This window comes from Schistocerca cancellata, chromosome 3 (assembly GCF_023864275.1).
Source record: "Schistocerca cancellata isolate TAMUIC-IGC-003103 chromosome 3, iqSchCanc2.1, whole genome shotgun sequence".
In the NCBI taxonomy this organism is placed as follows: Eukaryota; Metazoa; Arthropoda; class Insecta; order Orthoptera; family Acrididae; genus Schistocerca; species Schistocerca cancellata.
In genome coordinates this window covers 55046344-55069281 of record NC_064628.1, presented here as the reverse complement: position 1 = coordinate 55069281, position 22938 = coordinate 55046344, and the positions used below count along the sequence as shown (strand labels likewise).

General features: G+C 43.4%; 1 pseudogene; it reads right to left on the bottom strand.

The window, feature by feature from the left end:
* Nucleotides 1-22495: 22495 nt before the first annotated feature.
* Nucleotides 22496-22613, bottom strand: LOC126177802 (5S ribosomal RNA; annotated as a pseudogene).
* Nucleotides 22614-22938: the final 325 nt, after the last annotated feature.

Sequence of the window (22938 nt, the reverse complement as noted above, 5' to 3'; positions counted from 1 at the left end):
TCGCCCAGCTGAACTAGGGGGCCTGCCGAGGGTGTCTCCTCAACAGTCGTTTAGCGAACGTTGCCACCTGGTTCGTGCACCCGAGCCGACTGCTTTTCATCGGCAAAGAAGGCTGGAATTTTCACACCGTTACCGCAACGGGAGGTCCACTGAGTGGGGACATGTGGCCTTTGCAGATGAATCACGTTTTATGCTCCATCGAACAGATGGCCGTTGGCTTGTGGGGCCCTACAACAAGGTTCCAGATCGGGGGAGGGAGTGTTATGGTCTGGGGAATGTTTTCGTGGCATTCCCTGGGTGATCTCCTCAGTCTGGAAGGCTCAGCGTATCAACACAAGTATGCGTCTATTCTTGGGAACAAGCAGTTTGTTTTCCCTGGGCACGATGGCACCTGCCAGCAGACAATGCAAACTGTCACACAGCTCGCAGTGTATATGCGTGGTTCGAAGGGCACTAGTGTCCGTTTTCTGTACTATCTTGGCCACCAAACTCACTGGATTTAAAGCTAGACAAGAATCCGCGGGAACATTTCGATTCGGCTGATCGTCAACCGAGAAATCTAACACGCCTGGCGACGGCACTGGAGTCTGCATGGCTCCCCATCCCTCTGGATACCTTCCAGAACGTCATTGACTCTCATCCTGCACATCCGCGCTGCAGAAGCCGGTTATTCAGGCTTTTGAGAGAAGGTTGTATTAATGTGACTGGACCTTAGTATACTTCATTATTTCCACCATCCGACAGCTTCCTTGTTTAATATGTTTATTTCATGTATCGTGCCTAGAAATCACTCTCGTCAACACACCATCCAATCTCCTACCTTCTTAATAGGGCTCAGATTTTAAAACTGTTATGTTTTTTGCGTTTTTGAAAATCATTTTAAATTTGTATCATAATTATTGTGTCACGATTCCACCTGGTGAAGCAGTGTGCCTGGGACTATTCAGCAAGACGGTGTCATCAGGAGGGTATCGCAAGTCATTCGGTGACTAGGTGCCGTGGCACGAGAACGTGTATTTAAGACAGAAGATGACTTATTCGTCACACTGACATTGCAGAAGACTCTGTCAGTTGATTCTTAAAGGCGAAGTTATGACACATAACAGCACTGGCAGGATTTCCGGGGATGCTAGCGAGACAGGAAAGCCAAGGCAGATGATATCATGATTGTCCAACGATTATGCCCGGCAGCTCTCACCTGCTGTAGCTCAGACGCCAGGTGTCTTACCGTTTGAGCAACACTAGCCAGCCGAGCTTGTATGTACAATGGGTGATTACTATCCGCTGACGGCTGCCTGCCTGGTAAGTCGTGAGTTCGAGTCTAGGTCTTCTAGCTATACAGCAATCTCTGCCTGGGCAGGGCGTACACTGACACTCTCCACTGGCCAGGCTGGGCACACGACAGGCCAGGCTACGCGTCGTGGGCCACCTGCTGCCGCCCCTGGTTCAGCGCCCACTGCTGCGTACCGAAGACAGCACTTTGCCCACAACTACCGTGGCCCAAGCAGGAACATCACGCGACATTCTACTGCAGGGGCGGGCAGGAATCCTGCACGTGTGCGGTGCACTTGCACGCGTGCAGTTAACAGGTGTTCTGCGTGCACACAGGGGCAAGCTGGTCACCCGCTTATCTCCCCTCCCCACCATACCTTCTGTCCGCTCCTTCCTCTGCAATGCGTTTTGTTTCCTAGCTTGCTTTATTGAATGTAGGAATAAGATTAGTAGTAGTAGTGCTTGAAAGATGTCGTGTTTTGAAAGAGTACCTATTACCTAAGATACGTTTTATTTAATTATCGCAGGTGGAGTGGAACAAAGTAAGATTAGTAGGAATGCTTGAAAGATGTCGTGTTTTGAAAGAGTACCTATTGCCTACGATACGTTTTATTTAATTATCACAGGTAGAGTGGAACAAAATAAGATTAGTAGGAATGCTTGAAAGATGTCGTGTTTTGAAAGAGTACCTATTACCTAAGATACGTTTTATTTAATTATCGCAGGTGGAGTGGAACAAAGTAAGATTAGTAGGAATGCTTGAAAGATGTCGTGTTTTGAAAGAGTACCTATTGCCTACGATACGTTTTATTTAATTATCACAGGTGGAGTGGAACAAAGTAAGATTAGTAGGAATGCTTGAAAGATGTCGTGTTTTGAAAGAGTACCTATTGCCTACGATACGTTTTATTTAATTATCACAGGTGGAGTGGAACAAAATAAGATTAATAGGAATGCTTGAAAGATGTCGTGTTTTGAAAGAGTACCTATTACCTAAGATACGTTTTATTTAATTATCACAGGTGGAGTGGAACAAAATAAGGTTAGTAGGAGTGCTTGAAAGATGTCGTGTTTTGAAAGAGTACCTATTACCTACGATATGTTTTATTTAATTATCACAGGTGGAGTGGAACAAAATTTCTACATACAGACAAACGCAAGCAGTTACTTAAATTTTCATCACTGATGTTTGCTCTTAACCGACACTTACTAATTCAGCAAATGGTTTTCCAGCTCTCGCTATATTAAGCTCGTACCGCTGGGCTATTATTGTTGTCGTCCTGAAAAATTGAAAACGGTGCTGCATAAAATGTTAAATCAGTTACATGAGAGACATGACGAAAGGAAGTCACAGATCTCTCGTGACCACAGCAACAACGACAGATTCATCTAGTATCGTCAGATCGCTCTTCTTAAGCTCAGTCAATTTCCCCATCCGCTCAGAATCCGACAATAAATTGTACTCGTCCTTGCGAAATTTGTTATAATGGCCTTCAATACTAAACTTCCGCTGACCAGCGAGAATACTGCCACATATTAAACATTTTGAATTTTCACGTTTTTGCACAAAGAAAAAATGATTCTCCCACTACTTTTTAAAAGATAGCAAATCTCCACTTCTCCGTTTCCTTGTTTCACTCTGCATTTTCCGGTTCTTGAAATACAACGTTGACTACGTAGTGGTCGCTACGCATCAACGTCCGCAGCTTATCAACTTTCGTGCTCCATCCCCTCTGTTGTAATTGTTGTAGAATAAAATACTTATGGAGCCAGAATTGTTTCCACTAAGGGTCAGCACCCGTCACCTGCCGCTACACTCCCTGGGATGCGGCGCCCTTGATCCTGACTTACCGTAACCAGCTTCACATGCCAACATAGAGGTCATAATCTGCAATCACTACATATTACTCTGATGAATGTGACTATACAGTCTGACGAAACAGCTATTCCTTTCGCATGTAGGAACATGTATGAAAAAGACAGAGAATTTCACTCCGCCTGTCAAATCTTGAGCTCTGCCTACTGTTGCCTTTAGCAACAAGATTGTTACGTCAACGCTAACAGCATTGTGAGCATGGTGTTTTCATGTTTCATTTTATTCCTTTTCATTACATACAAAATTACCTCACAGATTTCATACATTGTATACATCCCGTAACTGTCCTCCTCCTTCCCCCTCCCTCTCCGATTCTATAAAAAATCGTATACTAGTATTTCACTCATCTCAATCTTTATGACGATATAGCACCTACAATAAGTGTTGTAGAATGATATAAGTTTGCAGATACATTCGGTGGCATATGTGGATATGGTCTGTAAAATGTGTTATAAATAGATTTAGTAGTAAAGAAGTAATAAATTAAAACGTCATGCTTGATACTGAAGGTTTGTTGCAGGAACAGTGAAATTTTAGAAAGTCATAATTATTTTTTGCTTTCATTTTTTGTGGGGGAGTGTCGGCGAGAAATAGTTTCGTAAGTAGGCTGTTTATGTTTTCTTATTGGCAACGTTACGTAGCGCTCTGTATAAAATTCACTGGCTGTGGTGTGTGCAGTCTGTGGCTAGTTTGCATTGTTGTCTGCCATTGTAGTGTTGGGCAGCTGTATGTGAACAGCGCGTAGCGTTGCGCAGTTGGAGGTGAGCCGCCAGCAGTGGTGGATGTGGAGAGAGATATGGCGGAGTTTTGAAATTTGTAATACTGGATATCATGAACTGCTATATACATTGTGACTTTTGAACACTATTGAGGTAAATACATTGTTTGTTCTCTATCAAAATCTTTCATTTGCTAACTATGCCTATCAGTAGTTAGTGCCTTCAGTAGTTTGAATCTTTTATTTAGCTGGCAGTAGTGGCGCTCGCTGTACTGCTGTAGCTTGAGTAACGAAGATTTTTGTGAGGTAAGTGATTTGTGAAAGGTATAGGTTAATGTTAGTCAGCGCCATTCTTTTGTGGGGATTTTTGAAAGTCAGATTGCGTTGCGCCTAAAATATTTTGTGTCACTTTAGTGAATGTTTGAGTATGTTCAGTTTTGCTCAGCTGTTTGAAAAGCAAATAATGTAAGAGGTTTATCAGCACAGTAATTCTAAAATTGTTCTAAGGGGACGTTTCATAGTTTCAAAAAGGTTTGAAATTATGTGTAAGGTTTGTTGGAACTCGCTAAGTTCTCTCATTCTCAAACAGTGGAAGATTATGTTCTGTATATTTGCATGCCATTAACTACGTTGCCTCGAGTCTCAGACACCGTTTATAACTTTAATACTTGACCTATTGTGTTCAACCTTTAACGTGTGATTACACTTTTTAATGAGTAGATTATTACTCCATCTTCAATGTTTAAATTAAGTATTGTATGAAATACTAAAAATCAAATATTTGGTCCCTCCGAAAGCTACATGGAACTGGGCGATTGTGGTCATTCTGCAATATAGATCTTCTGTCTCCTCTTCTCACTTGTTGATTGTCTGAAGATGACCCCTGACTTGTCGAAGCTGCTTACATTGCTTAGTTATCATACATTTGTGTTACAAAAGAAAACGAAAATAAAACAATATTTCGTATCTTCAATAATGATAGAATCGAAGAAATGAATTAAAATTTAGATGATGGCCTGGACTTAAACCTGGAATTCCACGTTGCTGGGCAGATGTACTAAACACTGCAGCCGTGTTACGCGTGCTGCTACAGTTGTAATGGTTAGCACATCTGACTAGTGAGCAGTGACCCGGTTTCAAGACCCGACCATGGCACAAATTTTAATTCATTTTTTCAGTTTCTGTTATTATCGTAGATAAAGTTGAGACTCATATGTCTCAAGTGAAATGAAAATTCCATGAGATCAATGTTTCATATCATTTCAGCGCATCAGCCTAGTTACTTAATCGGTCGCAACAGAAATGTTACTCCTACCCATCCGTATTTAAAGCAACCGGTCTCTGATTGTGCCAGATAGAAGGTCTGTCCGTGTAATGCCAGACACCACGACAATCGTTCAACGACGGCACTTTCCCGTAGATAACAGCGTCACCGTGATACAGTCTCAGTTCACAACCTGCCCTACGTGACGGATAGTTTATTTACATGAGGAACAGGAGCTCACCTACCTCACTTCTCTGTGGGCACTCTTGACGCTACTGTTGTCTCGCTGTCGAATACAACGTACTGTGCTATACAACTCTTGACGCTTTAGGTATTTGTGAGAATGTATTCCGCAAGTTAGGCAGTAGAGATGGGCAAACTGAAACACGTAACTGTTTCGAAACAAATGAAACAGTACAATGTAATGTTCCGAATGGTTCAAATGGCTCTGAGCACTATGGGACTTAACATCTATGGTCATCAGTCCCCTAGAACTTAGAACTACTTAAACCTAACTAACCTAAGGACATCACACAACACCCAGCCATCACGAGGCAGAGAAAATCCCTGACCCCGCCGGGAATCGAACCCGGGAACCCGGGCGTGGGAAGCGAGAACGCTACCGCACGACCACGAGATGCGGGCTAATGTTCCGATACGTTGATTCGAAACAGTGAAACAGTTTGTGTTTTGTATTCTAATAAACCTACACATTTTATCATCTTGAATGTCTACTGTATAAGTATGTCCATATAAACACAAATGAGGTGCGACAGCGCTAATCATGTCGCAGAAACTATCACTTAGGCGTCTTGGCAGTTTCGTATTTCCTGCAGCAAATGCGCTGCTTTCGTGTCGCGTGACTTTCATACTTTTCAATTGGCTGAGGACAGCCATAGCTGAAGACAGAAGAACCACCACGAACGGAACTGGAGGTGGGAGCAAACTGCAAAACACACATTCCTTTAGTATGGGTAATATACCCATCCTGCTAATTTCCATCTACACAAGGGGAATCATTGTGGATAATAGGCACAGTGACTATAGACTCACAAATAACGCCAAATAATTCGAATAAATAACAAAATATAACAGAAAATTTTTTTGTCTTTCAAGGTGTTTCGAACCGTTACTATAAATTCACCATCCTTCCCAGCCCTTCCCGTACACCATTACACTATCAGTGATTTGTCAAACAGATTGCTTGCAATTATACTTACATCAAATTTATGTATATGTCTAACAACTGTCACTCTACGCCTTTTTTTATTCAAAATGTTGTAGGCTTACTTGCGTTTCTTAATATGATTACTGTACATGAACAGAGAAGCGCATGTTATAAAAAAAGTGTAATTTAACTGAATGATTTTCACATATTTATTATTTTGAATGTGAATAGTATGCGTTGTTTTATTGTTTGGTTAGTGTTTATAAAGCAGATGTTACCCCAGTTCGAAACAGGACAGTCAGCTAGAAACGAAGCTGTATTTTCGGATATCTTGTCAAAAAGATTTCGACACTATTGAAAGAGTTTCATGAAGTGGTATGTTGTGTTTCAGTACCTGTGCCGAGCCCGAATCTCGTCCGACACAGAGTGGAATGAAACATCACTGTTTCGATACAATTAGTCCGTTCCAGGCACAGGTGGACTGAAACAGCCTTATTTTAAAACAACGATACAGTTTCTGTGTCTGGCTCGAGATCGAATCTGGTCCGAGACAGGGGCGGAATGAAACACCACTGTTTCGAAACAGTGAACCACAACCGTTCCGAAACACTGAAACAGTTCCACGTATCGATACACTGTATCGAAACATAGAAACAGTAGCCAAGTCTATTAGGCAGTTTATAAACGCTGCACTGAGCGGCTATGGCGAAGGCTGTCCGGAAATTAATGATGAGAGAATGTGATTCGTCTCGAGCCGTGGCGGGACGCGAGCGACATCGCTTCGGCCGCAGACCGCTCTCTCTCTGCGGCGGGTGACTCGGCCGCCATTAACGGGCGACACTGGCGCCGCATTACACGCTGCGTTACGCCCGAGCACGCCATCCGTCTCCAGAAATTGGCCGTCCATTTATCGAGCAGTCGAGCGAATCCCGAGATGCGGGGCTATTTTTCTCCCCCCTCCCTCAGCCGAAGCCGCTATCCCTAAGTCGTTCTTTTTCTCTTCTAAAAGCCTTCCTTTTATTCCTTAAATTGCAAGCTTCGATCAACATCCGCAAGTCTTTGTTCACGGACACCGTTAGTGGAACCGAGACGCATTACTGCCCCTTCGCGCCTTCTTAGTCCTTTTTTTCCCCATCTTGCTTCTCCTTTTTTCCGGCACTTCAAAACGGGCGGCTTGAAAGAGCAGCGCCTTGCACGCGTACGAAGTCGCACGGACAGGACTATCTTCCGAGAAAGGAGCTCCATCAACAGCAGCGGAGCGAAACGGCCGCCTCGCATCGCACACTTCCCGCCTGTGCTCGTAGGGACCAGTTTAACCCGAGCGGAGGACTAAACGCGGTACGGGCACCGCGTGTGAATGGCGCGTCTTGCGACGGGGGGAGATCAAACGGAGGGTCGGCCGGAGATGGAGCTGCTAGCCCTGCGAGTCCTTGCCGGGCGGCTGCCGCCGTGTGAAACAGAAAGCCGCTGCAACGCTCTGTTAACGACCCCTGCGGGACACGTGAGACCTTTCCTACTTCTGTTAGCGTCCATTCCTCGATATGTACCCACATAGTAGTACACAGAGTTGTCCACCATAATAACTGCTTATTGTTAAGTGCAAGATACAGGGTGATTCAAAAAGAATACCACAACTGTAGGAATTTAAAACTCTGCAACGACAAAAGGCAGAGCTAAGCACTATCTGTCGGCGAATTAAGGGAGCTATAAAGTTTCATTTAGTTGTACATTTGTTCGCTTGAGGCGCTGTTGACTAGTCGTCAGCGTCAGTTGATGCTAAGATGGCGACCGCTCAACAGAAAGCTTTTGTGTTATTGAGTACGGCAGAAGTGAATCGACGACAGTTGTTCAGCGTGCATTTCGAACGAAGTATGGTGTTAAACCTCCTGATAGGTGGTGTATTAAACGTTGGTATAAACAGTTTACAGAGAATGGGTGTTTGTGCTACTGTAACTGGACTACAGTATCTGGAGATGTTAGAGAATTGGCTGTTCCCTCAGCTCGAACAAGAAGCACAACAATTCATATTTCAGCAGGATGGAGCGCCACCACATTGGCACTTATCTGTCCATAACTACCTGAACGTCAGCTACCCGAGGCGATGGATCGGCCGCCAGGCAGCCCGTGACAGAGCACTTCATCACTGGCCTCCAAGAAGCCCTGATCTTACCCCCTGCGATTTTTTCTTATGGGGGTATGTTAAGGATATGGTGTTTCGGCCACCTCTCCCAGCCACCATTAATGATTTAAAACGAGAAATAACAGCAGCTATACAAACTGTTACGCCTGATATGCTACAGAGAGTGTGGAACGAGTTGGAGTATCGGGTTGATATTGCTCGATTGTCTGGAGGGGGCCATATTGAACATCTCTGAACTTGTTTTTGAGTGAAAAAAAAAACCTTTTTAAATACTCTTTGTAATGATGTATAACAGAAGGTTATATTATGTTTCTTTCATTAAATACACATTTTTAAAGTTGTGGTATTCTTTTTGAATCACCCTGTATTAGCATCGTTAGGGGATTGAAGGCAATGGAAGTAATGTCTTGACGAAAGAAAACCGGTGCCAAATCGGCTCTGAGATCCAGCTCTGCAGCCTGTCACGAGCAGTCACCGCAGATCGTTGGCTACGTGATCACGCCTTCAATCCTGATTCGAGCTTTAATAGTTACTTTTCAAATTTTCCTGTTAGCTGTTGCCAATAGTCTCAATGAATTTAGTGAAAGACGTTGTGGAAATACCTACAGCCTGTTAGCCTGTACGCACAAATCTCCAACTTCATTGGAACACTTCGACCTCGTTGATCATTATCAAGTGTAGAGTAAATGATAGTTACATTACAATCCACTAAGAGCGTTGCATGGAGTCTGAAAAGTTATCATTACGAAGTAAACCAGATCATTACACCTCGACGGTACTGAACAGCGCGTCGGCGTATACAGGGTGTTACAAAAAGGTACGGCCAAACTTTCAGGAAACATTCCTCACACACAAATAAAGAAAAGATGAGATGTGTACATGTGTCCGGAAACGCTTACTTCCCATGTTAAAGCTCCTTTTATTACTTCAAATCACATTAATCATGGAATGTAAACACACAGCAACAGAACGTACGAGCGTGACTTCAAACTCTTTGTTACAGGAAATGTTCAAAATGTCCTCCGTTAGCGAGGATACATGCATCCACCCTCCGTCGCATGGAATCCCTGATGCGCTGATGCAGCCCTGGAGAATGGCGTATTGTATCACAGCCGTCCACAATACGAGCACGAAGAGTCTCTACATTTGGTACCGGGGTTGCGTAGACAAGAGCTTTCAAATGCCCCCATAAATGAATGTCTAGAGGGTTGAGGTCAGGAAAGCGTGGAGGCCATGGAATTGGTCCGCCTCTACGAATCCATCGGTCACCGAATCTCTTGTTGAGAAGCATACGAACACTTCGACTGAAATGTGCAGGAGCTCCATCGTGCATGAACCACATGTTGTGTCGTACTTGTAAAGGCACATGTTCTAGCAGCACAGGTAGAGTATCCCGTATGGAATCATGGTAACGTGCTCCATTGAGCGTAGGTGGAAGAACATGGAAAATGAGCTCTAACATGGAAATTAAGCGTTTCCGGACTCATGTCCACATAACATCTTTTCGTTATTTGTGTGTGAGGAATGTTTCCTGAAAATTTGGCCGTACCTTTTTGTAACACCCTGTATGTATAGGCCTATAGATTTCCGTGCGCTATTCAGTACTGCTGTAGCAGACTGTTTCGACTTATTGGGCCCTAATAATTGTTCAGGCATGTGACTACATAGAACACACTTGATGGTTTATAATGAAACCATCCTATACTCTACACTTGACAATTATCGACATTACGGAAAAGCGGTGTTATGCGTATAGCCTACAATGTTTCCGAGAATGTTTTTCATTAAATTATCGTTGACGATTCATCCAGTTCCTTCCAAACATTGCAATCACAGGTTCTCCCATTGAGTATGGTGGATTTATTTTTTGCATGGGGAGGTAAGGGAGAAGTAGCTTGTCCTATGAGTGGTTTTAGACGGTCCTCCACAGTTTACTCTTCTGTGGTAACCTCTTTACATTAAAGCAGCACTCACATCTATCGTCCTCAATCATTTATTGTACGTATTTCAGTCTCTGTCCTCTCCCACACTTTTCATCCCATACGAAGTTGTTCCCTAATGTCTAAATATATGTCCTATGACCCTGTCGCAGCTAAAGACTTACAGAATCGAGGAGTCTTTGGTGAGAAAGAAGAGTGATTACTTGTAATGGAGTAAGTAGTACGTACAGAAACAAAGGAAGACTTTATTGTTGAAAACCTCTAAACCAAATTATCGGTCTCATAGACCTTTAGAGATTTTTTAAATGCATCATGTGGCAACACTGTTCTGTTTTCCGCTATTCATTCCACAGCACCTTCTCATTGTCAAATCACTTACGTAGCAGAAGCAATTCAGTTCAGTTTGTCGCCTCTCGCTGTCAGGTATGTCTTAATTTTATAACATGTACTATTATAATACCCATCCGCGTGTTTCATATTACGTATGAAATGTCCCGGTCTGTTACACCGGACATTTCTTATTACATGTAATTTATTTTTCCTATTAGTCCATTTGTTTCGTGATATTTCTTTATGTGATGGATAATGTCTCAAAGTGAGCGCGTTAATGTACAAGATACACAAGGAATGAGAGAATAGGGTGTAGTGACACCAGTTTTGAGAAGAAACTTTCAGAGTGGTTGCACAAGAGCAATGATTAATCTGAGGTGGAAAATGATTACTCATACGCGGATTATGAATATAATCCCCGGCGCCATACGAAGATGATCAGAGAAGAAAAATGATTGGTAATAGAATGATAGTAAGAGAGAATAGTGATAATGACAATGTTCATTACGACGATTGTGACAATATATTGGAAGATGAACAAGAAATAATTACTGACAATACACATGAAATACAAGGCGGCAATATAAATATTTCTGTTGAAAGAAAGAACAAAAAACTATTTGTACGGATAATCCTAGAACCAACAAGAACAATAAGAACACAAGTCATAACGTAGTGAGACAATTACCTGGGCTGATTAGGAAAGCTGCTAACTTAGATAATCCGAACATGTGTGCAATTTTGGAACGCCTGTTTGATCAAGCTACGATGAACAGCATTGTGTTACATACGAATAGCAAACTTTTATTAGTTAGAACGAACCTGAATTATACAACAAACCACTCCAGCTATCGCAACACTGACCCTGTCGACATACGTGTCTTGACTAGTTTGCTAATGTTCGCATCCACTTTCAAATCTGGACATGAAAATCTGATCTCTCTTTATGCCAAGGGGCTAACTGGAAGACCAATGTTTAGAACAACGACGTTTGTCAAGTGGTTTGAAATACTTATCAGCTGCCTCAGGTCTGATGATGCTACCACAAGTGACGTGAGTAAACAAAGTGACCATGCAGTTGCCATCTCTGAAATATGTAACAGGTTCACATGTATTTCCCAGGAGATTTATTCGTTTAGTGAGAATATGACGGTTGACGAAATGCTTGTTGCTTTCAGAGGGAACTGCGTATTTCGTTTGTACACTCCTGGAAATGGAAAAAAGAACACATTGACACCGGTGTGTCAGACCCACCATACTTGCTCCGGATACTGCGAGAGGGCTGTACAAGCAATGATCACACGCACGGCACAGCGGACACACCAGGAACCACGGAGTTGGCCGTCGAATGGCGCTAGCTGCGCAGCATTTGTGCACCGCCGCCGTCAGTGTCAGCCAGTTTTCCGTGGCATACGGAGCTCCATCGCAGTCTTTAACACTGGTAGCATGCCGCGACAGCGTGGACGTAAACCGTATGTGCAGTTGACGGACTTTGAGCGAGGGCGTATAGTGGGCATGCGGGAGGCCGGGTGGACGTACCGCCGAATTGCTCAACACATGGTCGGCGGAAGGTGCACGTGCCCCTCGACCTGGGACCGGACCGCAGCGACGCACGGATGCACGCCAAGACCGTAGGATCCTACGCAGTGCCGTAGGGGACCGCACCGCCACTTCCCAGCAAATTAGGGACACTGTTGCTCCTGGGGTATCGGCGAGGACCATTCGCAACCGTCTCCATGAAGCTGGGCTACGGTCCCGCACACCGTTAGGCCGTCTTCCGCTCATGCCCCAACATCGTGCAGCCCGCCTCCAGTGGTGTCGCGACAGGCGTGAATGGAGGGACGAATGGAGACGTGTCGTCTTCAGCGATGAGAGTCGCTTCTGCCTTGGTGCCAATGATGGTCGTATGCGTGTTTGGCGCCGTGCAGGTGAGTGCCACAATCAGGACTGCATACGACCGAGGCACACAGGGCCAACACCCGGCATCATGGTGTGGGGAGCGATCGCCTACACTGGCCGTACACCACTGGTGATCGTCGAGGGGACACTGAATAGTGCACGGTACATCCAAACCGTCATCGAACCCATCGTTCTACCATTCCTAGACCGGCAAGGGAACTTGCTGTTCCAACAGGACAATGCACGTCCGCATGTATCCCGTGCCACCCAACGTGCTCTAGAAGGTGTACGTCAACTACCCTGGCCAGCAAGATCTCCGGATTTGTCCCCCATTGAGCATGTTTGGGACTGGATGAAGCGTCGTCTCACGAGGTCTGCACGTCCAGCACGAACGCTGGTCCAACTGAGGCGCCAGGTGGAAATGGCATGGCAAGCCGTTCCACAGGACTACATCCAGCATCTCTACGATCGTCTCCATGGGAGAATAGCAGCCTGCATTGCTGCGAAAGGTGGATATACACTGTACTAGTGCCGACATTGTGCATGCTCTGTTGCCTGTGTCTATGTGCCTGTGGTTCTGTCAGTGTGATCATGTGATGTATCTGACCCCAGGAATGTGTCAATAAAGTTTCCCCTTCCTGGGACAATGAATTCACGGTGTTCTTATTTCAATTTCCAGAGTGTACTTGTATATTTCAAAGAAATCCTCCATGTTTGGTGGCAAGATACAATGCCTGGCAGAGTCATTTAGTTCATACCTTTTTATTGCTTACACTTACACTGGAAGGGACAGTGATGGTATTGGACTAAATGAAGAATGGAAGGAACTTTGGAAAGCTGCTCAAGCAACAGTGCGCTTATGCAAACCTATTGAAGGTTCGAACAGAAATATCACTGCAGATGGACTGGTTTTCATTCATGAAACAGTTGTTGTTCGCAATAAGAAAAAACCAGTTGTTCTGATACCTTCTGTGCAGCACGGCATCGAAACGAATCCCAACAGCAGGTAGCCAGAAATGGTCTGCTATTATAACAAGACAAAGGTGGGGTAGATCTTGTGGACCTGAAGTGTGCCCTGTAGTCTTCCAATACCAGATGTAGGAAATGACATTATCTCCTTTTTATACGCTTCTAAACTTAAGTCGTATAAGCAGTTTCATACTCGTGCTATCACCAAAAACCATTTCGTCAAAAGGGTGAAGTTCATCAAGCATGAGGTTCGTCCAGACATTGGTCCCCACGCTGATAGAACCACACATCAGACGACGGCTCACTGTTCCAAATCTGCACTGTGATATTAAGGACATCATACGACAATAAATCCATGAAGAGGAATCTATTGCTGGAATGTCAAGTTCCCAGCGGTAAACCAGAGAAGAGGAAGACCAGGTGTAACAGTCCATTTTCAAAAGACCGGGAGATTAAGTGAAAACGTATACAATGCAAAAAGGCAATATGCCTGGAGCGTAGTAGGAAAGTGTGCATCACATGTGCAGTCATAAATGAATGAACGCTGGTTTTCATAAACAGTTACAATATTAGTCTTCAATAACAATGAAGCACATTATTTCTCTAATAACCACACTTAATTTTGAATAAATAATGCTAAATTTGATGATTCAGGCTAAAAGAACAAAAATATTATCCTGAACATGTACACAAATTATTAGAAACGATAAATCTATGAAAAATACGATGGGGCAAAAATCAGGTGCATCAGACGGACGCTTCTAATTATTTACTATCGATATATGCTCCTGTTTAAGAGTTAAAGACTGAGGCGAGATATGAGGGATTGTATATATTGTTAAGAAGGTAAAGGGGACAAGGGTGTATGGAAATTTTTGCCCTTGTCTGCATATAGTTAGAGAATTATTAACGTACACAGGTATTAATCACGTACTCTTTTTGCCATGAGCTTTCCTGAAAAATATCTAGCAAGGCTATACACACAGCTGGTTTGAATCATACTTAATGAACAGAAAGCAAAAATTTGTGCTGAATAGCAAAAATAATGTTGGGAGGGTGGGAAATTCTAGTGAATGGAGAGTTACTACGAAGGAAGTCCCACAGGGTTCCATTTTAGGTCCTCTGCTGTTCCTTATTCATGTGAATGACCTCCCACTTAACGTTCAGCAAGCTGAGCTAGTTCTTTTTGCAGACGAAACGAGTGTTGTAATAAATCCCATTCCAGGAAAAGCAGCTGAGATATTGTTAAGGATGTCTTTCAAAGAATTATTAAGTGGTTCTCAGAAAATGGACTCTTCCTTAATTTGGAAAAAAACTCACTATATCCAGTTCTGTACTCCGAAAAGAGTAATACCGACAATTGATGTAGCATATGAACAGGGCTCGGTTATCAGGGTAGATTTCTCCAAATTTTTGTTGTTCACATTGATGACAACTTGATCTGGAAGAAATATATTACTGAGCTTCTTAAACAACTAAGTTCAGCTTCTTTCGCTCTTCGTATAATCGCTATTCTTGGTATTAAACAGATCAGCCTCCTAACGGGCTTTGCATATTTTCACTCAATAATGTGTTACGGAATAGTTTTCTGGGTAACTCATCTCTTTGACGTGAAGTATTGATTGCACAAAAGAGAGCAGTGAGAATAATTAGTGGTGTTCACCCAAGGAAGTCATGTAGGCACCACTTCAACGAGTTAGGTATTTTAACTGCACCATCAGAGTACATGTATTCACTAATGAAATTCGTTACAAATAATCCATGTCAATTGGCGAAGAACAATGATGTTCATATGTACAAAACTAAAGGGGAAAATGACTTTTCCTATCAGTTATTGAAGCTGTCATTTGCTCAAAAAGGAGTACATTATTCAGCAACATAAATCTTTGATCATTTGCCCAACAATGTATAGTGTCTGGCAGGTAGCAGATCAAGTTTTAAATCTAGCTTAAAATCATTTCTTTTGGACTACTCCTTCTACTCCACGGACGAGCTTCTGTTTCAGAAATGGTAAAAAAAATGTACCTCTAAATGTAGTTGCATGAGTAGAACTAAAAATTTCAGTAATATTAGTATTAGCACTATTCATGTATTGTAATGTGACTTGTTCCATATCACATCGATAAAATAATCGGGAAAATTATCTACGGAACATAACATAACTAAAACTAAAACTAAAGGTAACTCACTGTAACCAGTTAGAAGTAAAAGGGTTCGTGTATGTTTCTGTTTAAGATGCTGATGTCTTCTTGTAAATTGTAATTTTGTGTTCAGCCCGGTTTTTGTAATACTGACTGTATACTCTTCACTGAGATGGACGATTTTTATGTTTATCCCATTTAGGATTAAAAAGAAAATGAAACATACTGTCAGAAAATAGTACCAAAACTGGCAGAACATGCCACGAAAACGAGCAAGGCAAAACACAGACGCTGGGCAGGAAATTAAACTGTTTCTTTTCCGATCCCTACTGATAAGTAGTCTCTTTTGTACGTAAACTGCAGTTTGCCAAAATTTTATGATTAAATCAAAGGAGAATATGAGTGAAGAATTGAGTGGAAAGAAGAATAGGTGACGGGTGGGGAGAGGAAAGTGGGTGAGAAGGAGGAAAGGAAGGCAGGAAGAAAAGGAAGAATGCGTAGAGGCTCGAGATTTACGTAATCGATATCGAAGTCATTAGAGACGGAGCACTAACTGAGATGGAGGAAGATACGGAAGACAGTCACCCATGGCGCCGTTAAAGGAAGTATCGCCGTATTCGCTGAATCGATTTGGGGAAAACGTAAATCTGGATGACCGATAAACGATTTGAGTAATCTCTTCTCCAGATCTCGTGTCCAGTGCGTTGCCCACCTCAGACGCTTTGCAACAGTAAGAGGGGGAGGAAGACACTTCCCGTTCATGCAAGGGAGAGTGCCGACGGGTGTTGTTGAGATTCCGCGCACGCACTGCGCGACGCACCTCGTTTTGTGTCTGCTCTAAAGAAAGCGTGAAAGAAAGAGAGAGAGAGAGAGAGAGAGGGAGGGAGCAGGAATGCGGCCGCTAATTGCCGGAGCAGCGATGCTAATGAGCGAAGCAGCAGCGCAAAGCGAACAGCAAGACGGCACTAGGATGCTGGAGGGGAGGGGAGGCGGAGAGTGGTGCGGAATCGGCGGCCCACGCGGTATTCTCGCCGCTTCTGCCGCCACCTATTATGGTCTTCTTATGCGGTAATCCCATTCCGCAAGCCACATGTACAGGGTGTTTCAAAAATGACCGGTATATTTGAAACGGCAATAAAAACTAAACGAGCAGCGATAGAAATACACCGTTTGTTGCAATATGCTTGGGACAACAGTACATTTTCAGGCAGACAAACTTTCGAAATTACAGTAGTTACAATTTTCAACAACAGATGGCGCTGCGGTCTGGGAAACTCTATAGTACGATATTTTCCACATATCCACCATGCGTAGCAACAATATGGCGTAGTCTCTGAATGAAATTATCCGAAACCTTTGACAACGTGTCTGGCGGAATGGCTTCACATGCAGATGAGATGTACTGCTTCAGCTGTTCAATGGTTTCTGGATTCTGGCGGCACACCTGGTCTTTCAAGTGTCCCCACAGAAAGAAGACACAGGGGTTCATGTCTGGCGAATAGGGAGGCCAATCCACGCCGCCTCCTGTATGTTTCGGATAGCCCAAAGCAATCACACGATCATAGAAATATTCATTCAGGAAATTAAAGACGTCGGCCGTGCGATGTCGCCGGGCACCATCTTGCATAAACCACGGGGTGTTCGCAGTGTCGTCTAAGGCAGTTTGTACCGCCACAAATTCACGAAGAATGTCCAGATAGCGTGATGCAGTAATCGTTTCGGATCTGAAAAATGGGCCAATGATTCCTTTGGAAGAAATGGCGGCCCAGACCAGTACTTTTTGAGGATGCAGAGACGATGGGACTGCAACATGGAGCTTTTCGGTTCCCCATATGCGCCAGTTCTGTTTATTGACGAAGCCGTCCAGGTAAAAATAAGCTTCGTCAGTAAACCAAATGCTGCCCACATGCATATCGCCGTCATCAATCCTGTGCACTATATCGTTAGCGAATGTCTCTCGTGCAGCAACGGTAGAGCGCTGAGGGGTTGCCGCATTTGAATTTTGTATGGATAGAGGTGTAAACTCTGGCGCATGAGACGATACGTGGACGTTGGCGTCATTTGGACCTTAGCTGCAACACGGCGAACGGAAACCCGTGGCCGCTGTTGGATCACCTGCTGCACTAGCTGCGCGTTGCCCTCTGTGGTTGCCGTACGCGGTCGCCCTACCTTTCCAGCACCAGAAAAATCCTCTGTTCTAAGGAATAAACCATGTAGTCCACAGCACACTTGCACGTTGTGAACAGCACACGCTTACAGCAGAAAGACGACGTACAGAATGGCGCACCAACAGACTGCGTTGTCTTCTATATCTTTCACATCACTTGCAGCGCCATCTGTTGTTGAAAATTGTAACTACTGTAATTTCGAAAGTTTGTCCGCCTGAAAATGTACTGTTGTCCCAAGCATATTGCAACAAACGGTGTATTTCTATCGCTGCTCGTTTAGTTTTTATTGCCGTTTCAAATATACCGGTCATTTTTGAAAGACCCTGTATGACTAATAACGATTTATCTACTGTACGTGTGAACAAAATAGGAGCTCGTTGAGTATCGGACCATATTTATCACTGGGTTCAGATAAAAGTAAACGCGTTATTATAGGTGTGAGTTATGTCTGTTCTTTCGGACATTTCGAATGATTCAACCGTTATTTACGTCCCGGCAGATGTGTACCACACTACGTAATGCTATGGTCCGACAAAACAGACACCACTCATATTTTAACTCTATAGCTGTAGCGGAAAATTGATGGTAAACAGATACCTGAAGATACCTAAATAAGGCGAAACGCGTCGTTGAAAAATAAAAAACTAAAACTGCAACCAAGACTGTTTTTAACCAATACTGTTAAGCACTTGTTTGCTGTATGCCACTTATGGATTGGAAGAATTCCAACAGAAACTCTTTTTTTTTTTGCGCGAAATATTGGAAGTTGGTAACTGGCCTAGTTTCCTATTTTCACAACAATGTCAGCTTCGAACCTCTCAAGTGCGCCAATATTGTTCCCACTAGCAAATAGGACTTAGCAGGTTCTGAATAATTACTCGAATTCGTAGCGATCTCAGTGGGATAGCCGTAATGATGGCTAAACAGACATCGTGCAAGCCGGTTTTCGCCTCCATACAGCGCATATCCACTATGAAACCTGTGATTAATGCACCAAGGGTTTTAGTTGTACAAAATAAAATAACATGACGCAAGGTTTAAGCAGAAATGAACATTATTTTCAGTTAAAGAAACTTACATTCATACATGCGTCTTAACAGACCACAACTGGGAGAAGGAAAGGTGAAGAGGAAAGTAGGAAGTGAAGTGTGTCGGACAAAACAAGGATATTGTTTTAGAACGATAACACTTTCTAAACTGATTATTTCAGTCTTTATGCATTATGACATCATGTCTCCTATACAAATGTTTTATCTTCATCACAAGTAACACATTTATAGTCACACTATTATATTTGCTCTGAAATAAAATGGTTTTATTAAAGCAAGAAAAAAGGTGACAATTTTTAATATGTCGTTATAATATCAATAATTCTAAGGACGCGGAGGATGTGTAATAGAAAAGTATCTGTGCGGATACAAAACCAACGTCCAAACTCCTACGAGAATCATTACTATGCTAATAGGGAGTTAATGTACGAGGTCCGTTGCTTTGCGGCGAGTGGGAAGTTGGTAATTTGGGCCTGAAGAGACGCGTGTCCGGGTGGCCGAGCCGGGTGACATAGTTCTAGAGAAACAGAGCACCTGGGTTCGAATCACAGACCATCAAAATTTTTCAACTCTGACCGTAAGATTACCGCAATACGTCGTGCGGCTGGAAGTTGTTATTTCCTTCCTATCTCTTTCTCACTCAGTTTCCTTTCCATTCCTTTCACCAGAATTGATGCACTTGATAACGTCGGAAGCTCCACTAATCTGTTCGCTGACGATACCGTTGTCCATACATAGGTAGTAAGGCCAGAAGACTGTAGCGAAAAGCAGAAAGACCTGTAGAGGATCGATGATTCATGTAAGACTGGCACTTGAGCCTGATCATAAAAATTTGTAGCGTATTGCGCATAATAGACGAAGAGATGCATTATTGTTCGGAAACAGTTGGCAATAAATCACTGGATACAGTAACAACCGCAAAATACTGAGTGGTTATAATTAAAGTACGGCTTCTCACAGAGGACCAGTGTGGGCTGAAATTATTTATTTATTTATGCATTTATTTTACCTGGCAAGATTAGGGCCTTCAGGCCGTCTCTTACACCTAACCAGGCATACTCAGATTCAACAAATTTCAGTTTCTACAGAACATTAAGGGTATATAACATGTTATACAGTATTAATGTTAAAGAAAAAAATAGAGATTATAAAAGTAGTACAATGATAATTATAACAATCAAAAATAATTATAACAATCAATAATAATAATAATGACTATGTATTTGAAAGTAAACATATTTTTCTTTTATGAATGTCAGTCCTATTGCTAGTTGGGAATTTTCTCGTTATATTCTTGCAGCTTGTGAGTTATTCTCATCAAGCAGAGACATAAGACGATAGGATGGGGTGAAAGAGATATAGAAGAGGTAGATAGGTTAGAGGAAGAGAAATATAATGGTAAAATTCGAAGCTATGATGGAGAGGAGAAAGAAAAAGATGAGAGGGGCACAACAATGGTGGCTATACCGTCCCTAATATGTAAGTCTTGAGTTCCCTCTTGAATGTTGAGTGGTTCTGAATAAGACGCAGATCACAGGGGAGCGCGTTCCATAGTCGTATGGCTGAGATGGAGAATGACACGGAGAAAGATTTTGTGTTATGTAAAGGTACAGCCAAGATGCTAGACGTATCCGATCTGGTATTGCGGTTGTGGAATGATGATAGGTGTTTAATGTGAGAAGATAAGTATTGGGGGCACCAGCGGCTAAGAAATCGATGAAGTAAGCACATCGTGTGGAGATCGCGTGCCTTATGTGGGCGTATCCAACCTAGCTGGGAGTATGAAGGACTGATATGATCATACAACCGTATATTGCATACGTATCTAACGCAAGCAAAATTATCGTATGGCAACGAAACTTCATATTCATTTTAATGCGTTAATGTGGAAGCAATTTAAGGTGAAAATAATTTGTTCTACTTTTGACCACCAGTTGCAAATCTGACGCTGTGAACGCAAGAAAGAGGTGTAGAAATATTTCCATATGTAATGGCTTAGGAACGGGGACGTGGGCAGAAATGTCAAACAAATCAGAAAAGTACGATGTTGATTTTATTATTAACCGCCGCTCACACAGTTTATATGAGCGCCACAGACGTCGGCGAGATGCTGCCTCCCTGAGATGACGTGATCAACTGTTGCTCTCAGCAATTTCGGTGCAATCTGAGCAACGTGTTCCTGTATATTGGCCTTCAGATCAGGTAGAGACTGAACGTATGTCTGGAAAATGAGTTACTTTAGGTAATACCAGAGACAAAAGTCAGAAGGATTCAGATCATGTGATCTTACTGGCCATCCATGTGGTAAACCTCTGGAAATATCACATTCGTGGAAGGGTGTATTAAGCAGGTCTTTCACTGGTCGAGTGACATGAGGCGTTGCCCTAAGTTGCATGAAAACAGCGGTTTCGACACAATTGTGCTCTTCGAAAGCAGGAATCACATGATGTACAAGAAAGTCTCATTAACGTGTAAACGTCACGGTACAACTGACGGGCCCTCTGGCTGCATTCTCGTCAGAGAAGAACGAACCGAGCAGAAGCTGCTTGTGAATCCACACCACACACTCACATACAGCGAGTGCAACGGCTTTTAGTGCACAACACGCGATCTAACAGTAGCGCAAATCCAGCGGTTCTGTGTATTTATTGCACCCTGTGGCGTAACATTGTCCTCGTCATTCCATAGGATATAGCCCGGCCACGTGTCATCGAATTCGATCCGTGCCAGAAACGGAAGAAAAAAATTAAGAGCATTGCTGCGGATCATGAGGTTTCAGTTTCTGCTCCGTCTAGATCTTGTATGGGCGCCATTGTAATACAGACCGCAGAACTTACCGCACTGTTGGATCATGGGATGGACAAATCTCGTGACATTACAGGAGCACTAGCACAGCCCGGGCAACATGCTGCACGATCCGTTACAGCAACAGCAACCTTGTCAATAATATCCACTGGCATAGGACGTCTTCCTCTTCCAGATGCCACGCCAAGCTCACGCTCGTTCTTTAATTTCATTATCATCTTTTGTAAACCATTTAACTCTGTAAACCGTTTCAGTCGCCGATATTCTCTCAATGCAGCAGAATAATTACTGCCCTTCACATAAAACTGCTTCACTAACAGTCCACGGTCTTTTCTCGATGTCCGTATTGTTCGCTCACATTATGGTTTGTCAGATGACAGCGGGGATGTCATCCCATCATACAGACACTGTACTGCGCCAGATTCGCACCTGGTGGCCAGAATTGGAATTAATTTGTTTTCAGAGTACATCTGTTCCGCATTAACGCATTAGCATATCTATCAGGTTTCGCTGTCACCAGAAAATTGCAGACCACAATGGACATACTCTCCACATCAACAGGCCATGAAGGCCCAAGGGTACCGACCGACCGCCATGTCATACTCAGCCCGCTGGCGTCACTGGATGGGGATATGGAGGGGCATGTGGTCAGCACACCGCTCTCCCGGCCGTATGTCAGTTTCCGAGACCGGAGAAGCTACTTCTCTATCAAGTAGTTCCTCAGTTTTGCCTCACGAGGGTTGAGTGGACCCCGCGAGCCAACAGCGCTCGGCAGACCGGATGGTCACCCATCCAAGTGCTAGCCCAGCCCGACAGCGCTTAACTTCGGTGATCTGACGGGAATTAGTATTACCACTGCGGCAAGGCCGTTGGCCCACAATGGACATGCCGCACTTTAATTATAACCACCCGGTACCTAGGAGTAATTCTCCAGAGTGACCCCAAGTGGGATCGTCACATGATTCTCATTGTGGAAAAGCAGACGTCAGACGGAGATTCATTGGAATGATCTTAAGTAAATGTGATTCATCCACGAGAGAAGTGGCCTACAAACCATTTTTAAGATCCATTCTTGAGTATTGCTTATCAGTCTGGACCATCATGGGATTGGATTAGTAAAATAGAAAGAGAATATCGAAAGAAGAATGTTTTCTCAGGGATCATTTACGAAGCATCAGGCGATAGTCTAACTCCTGATC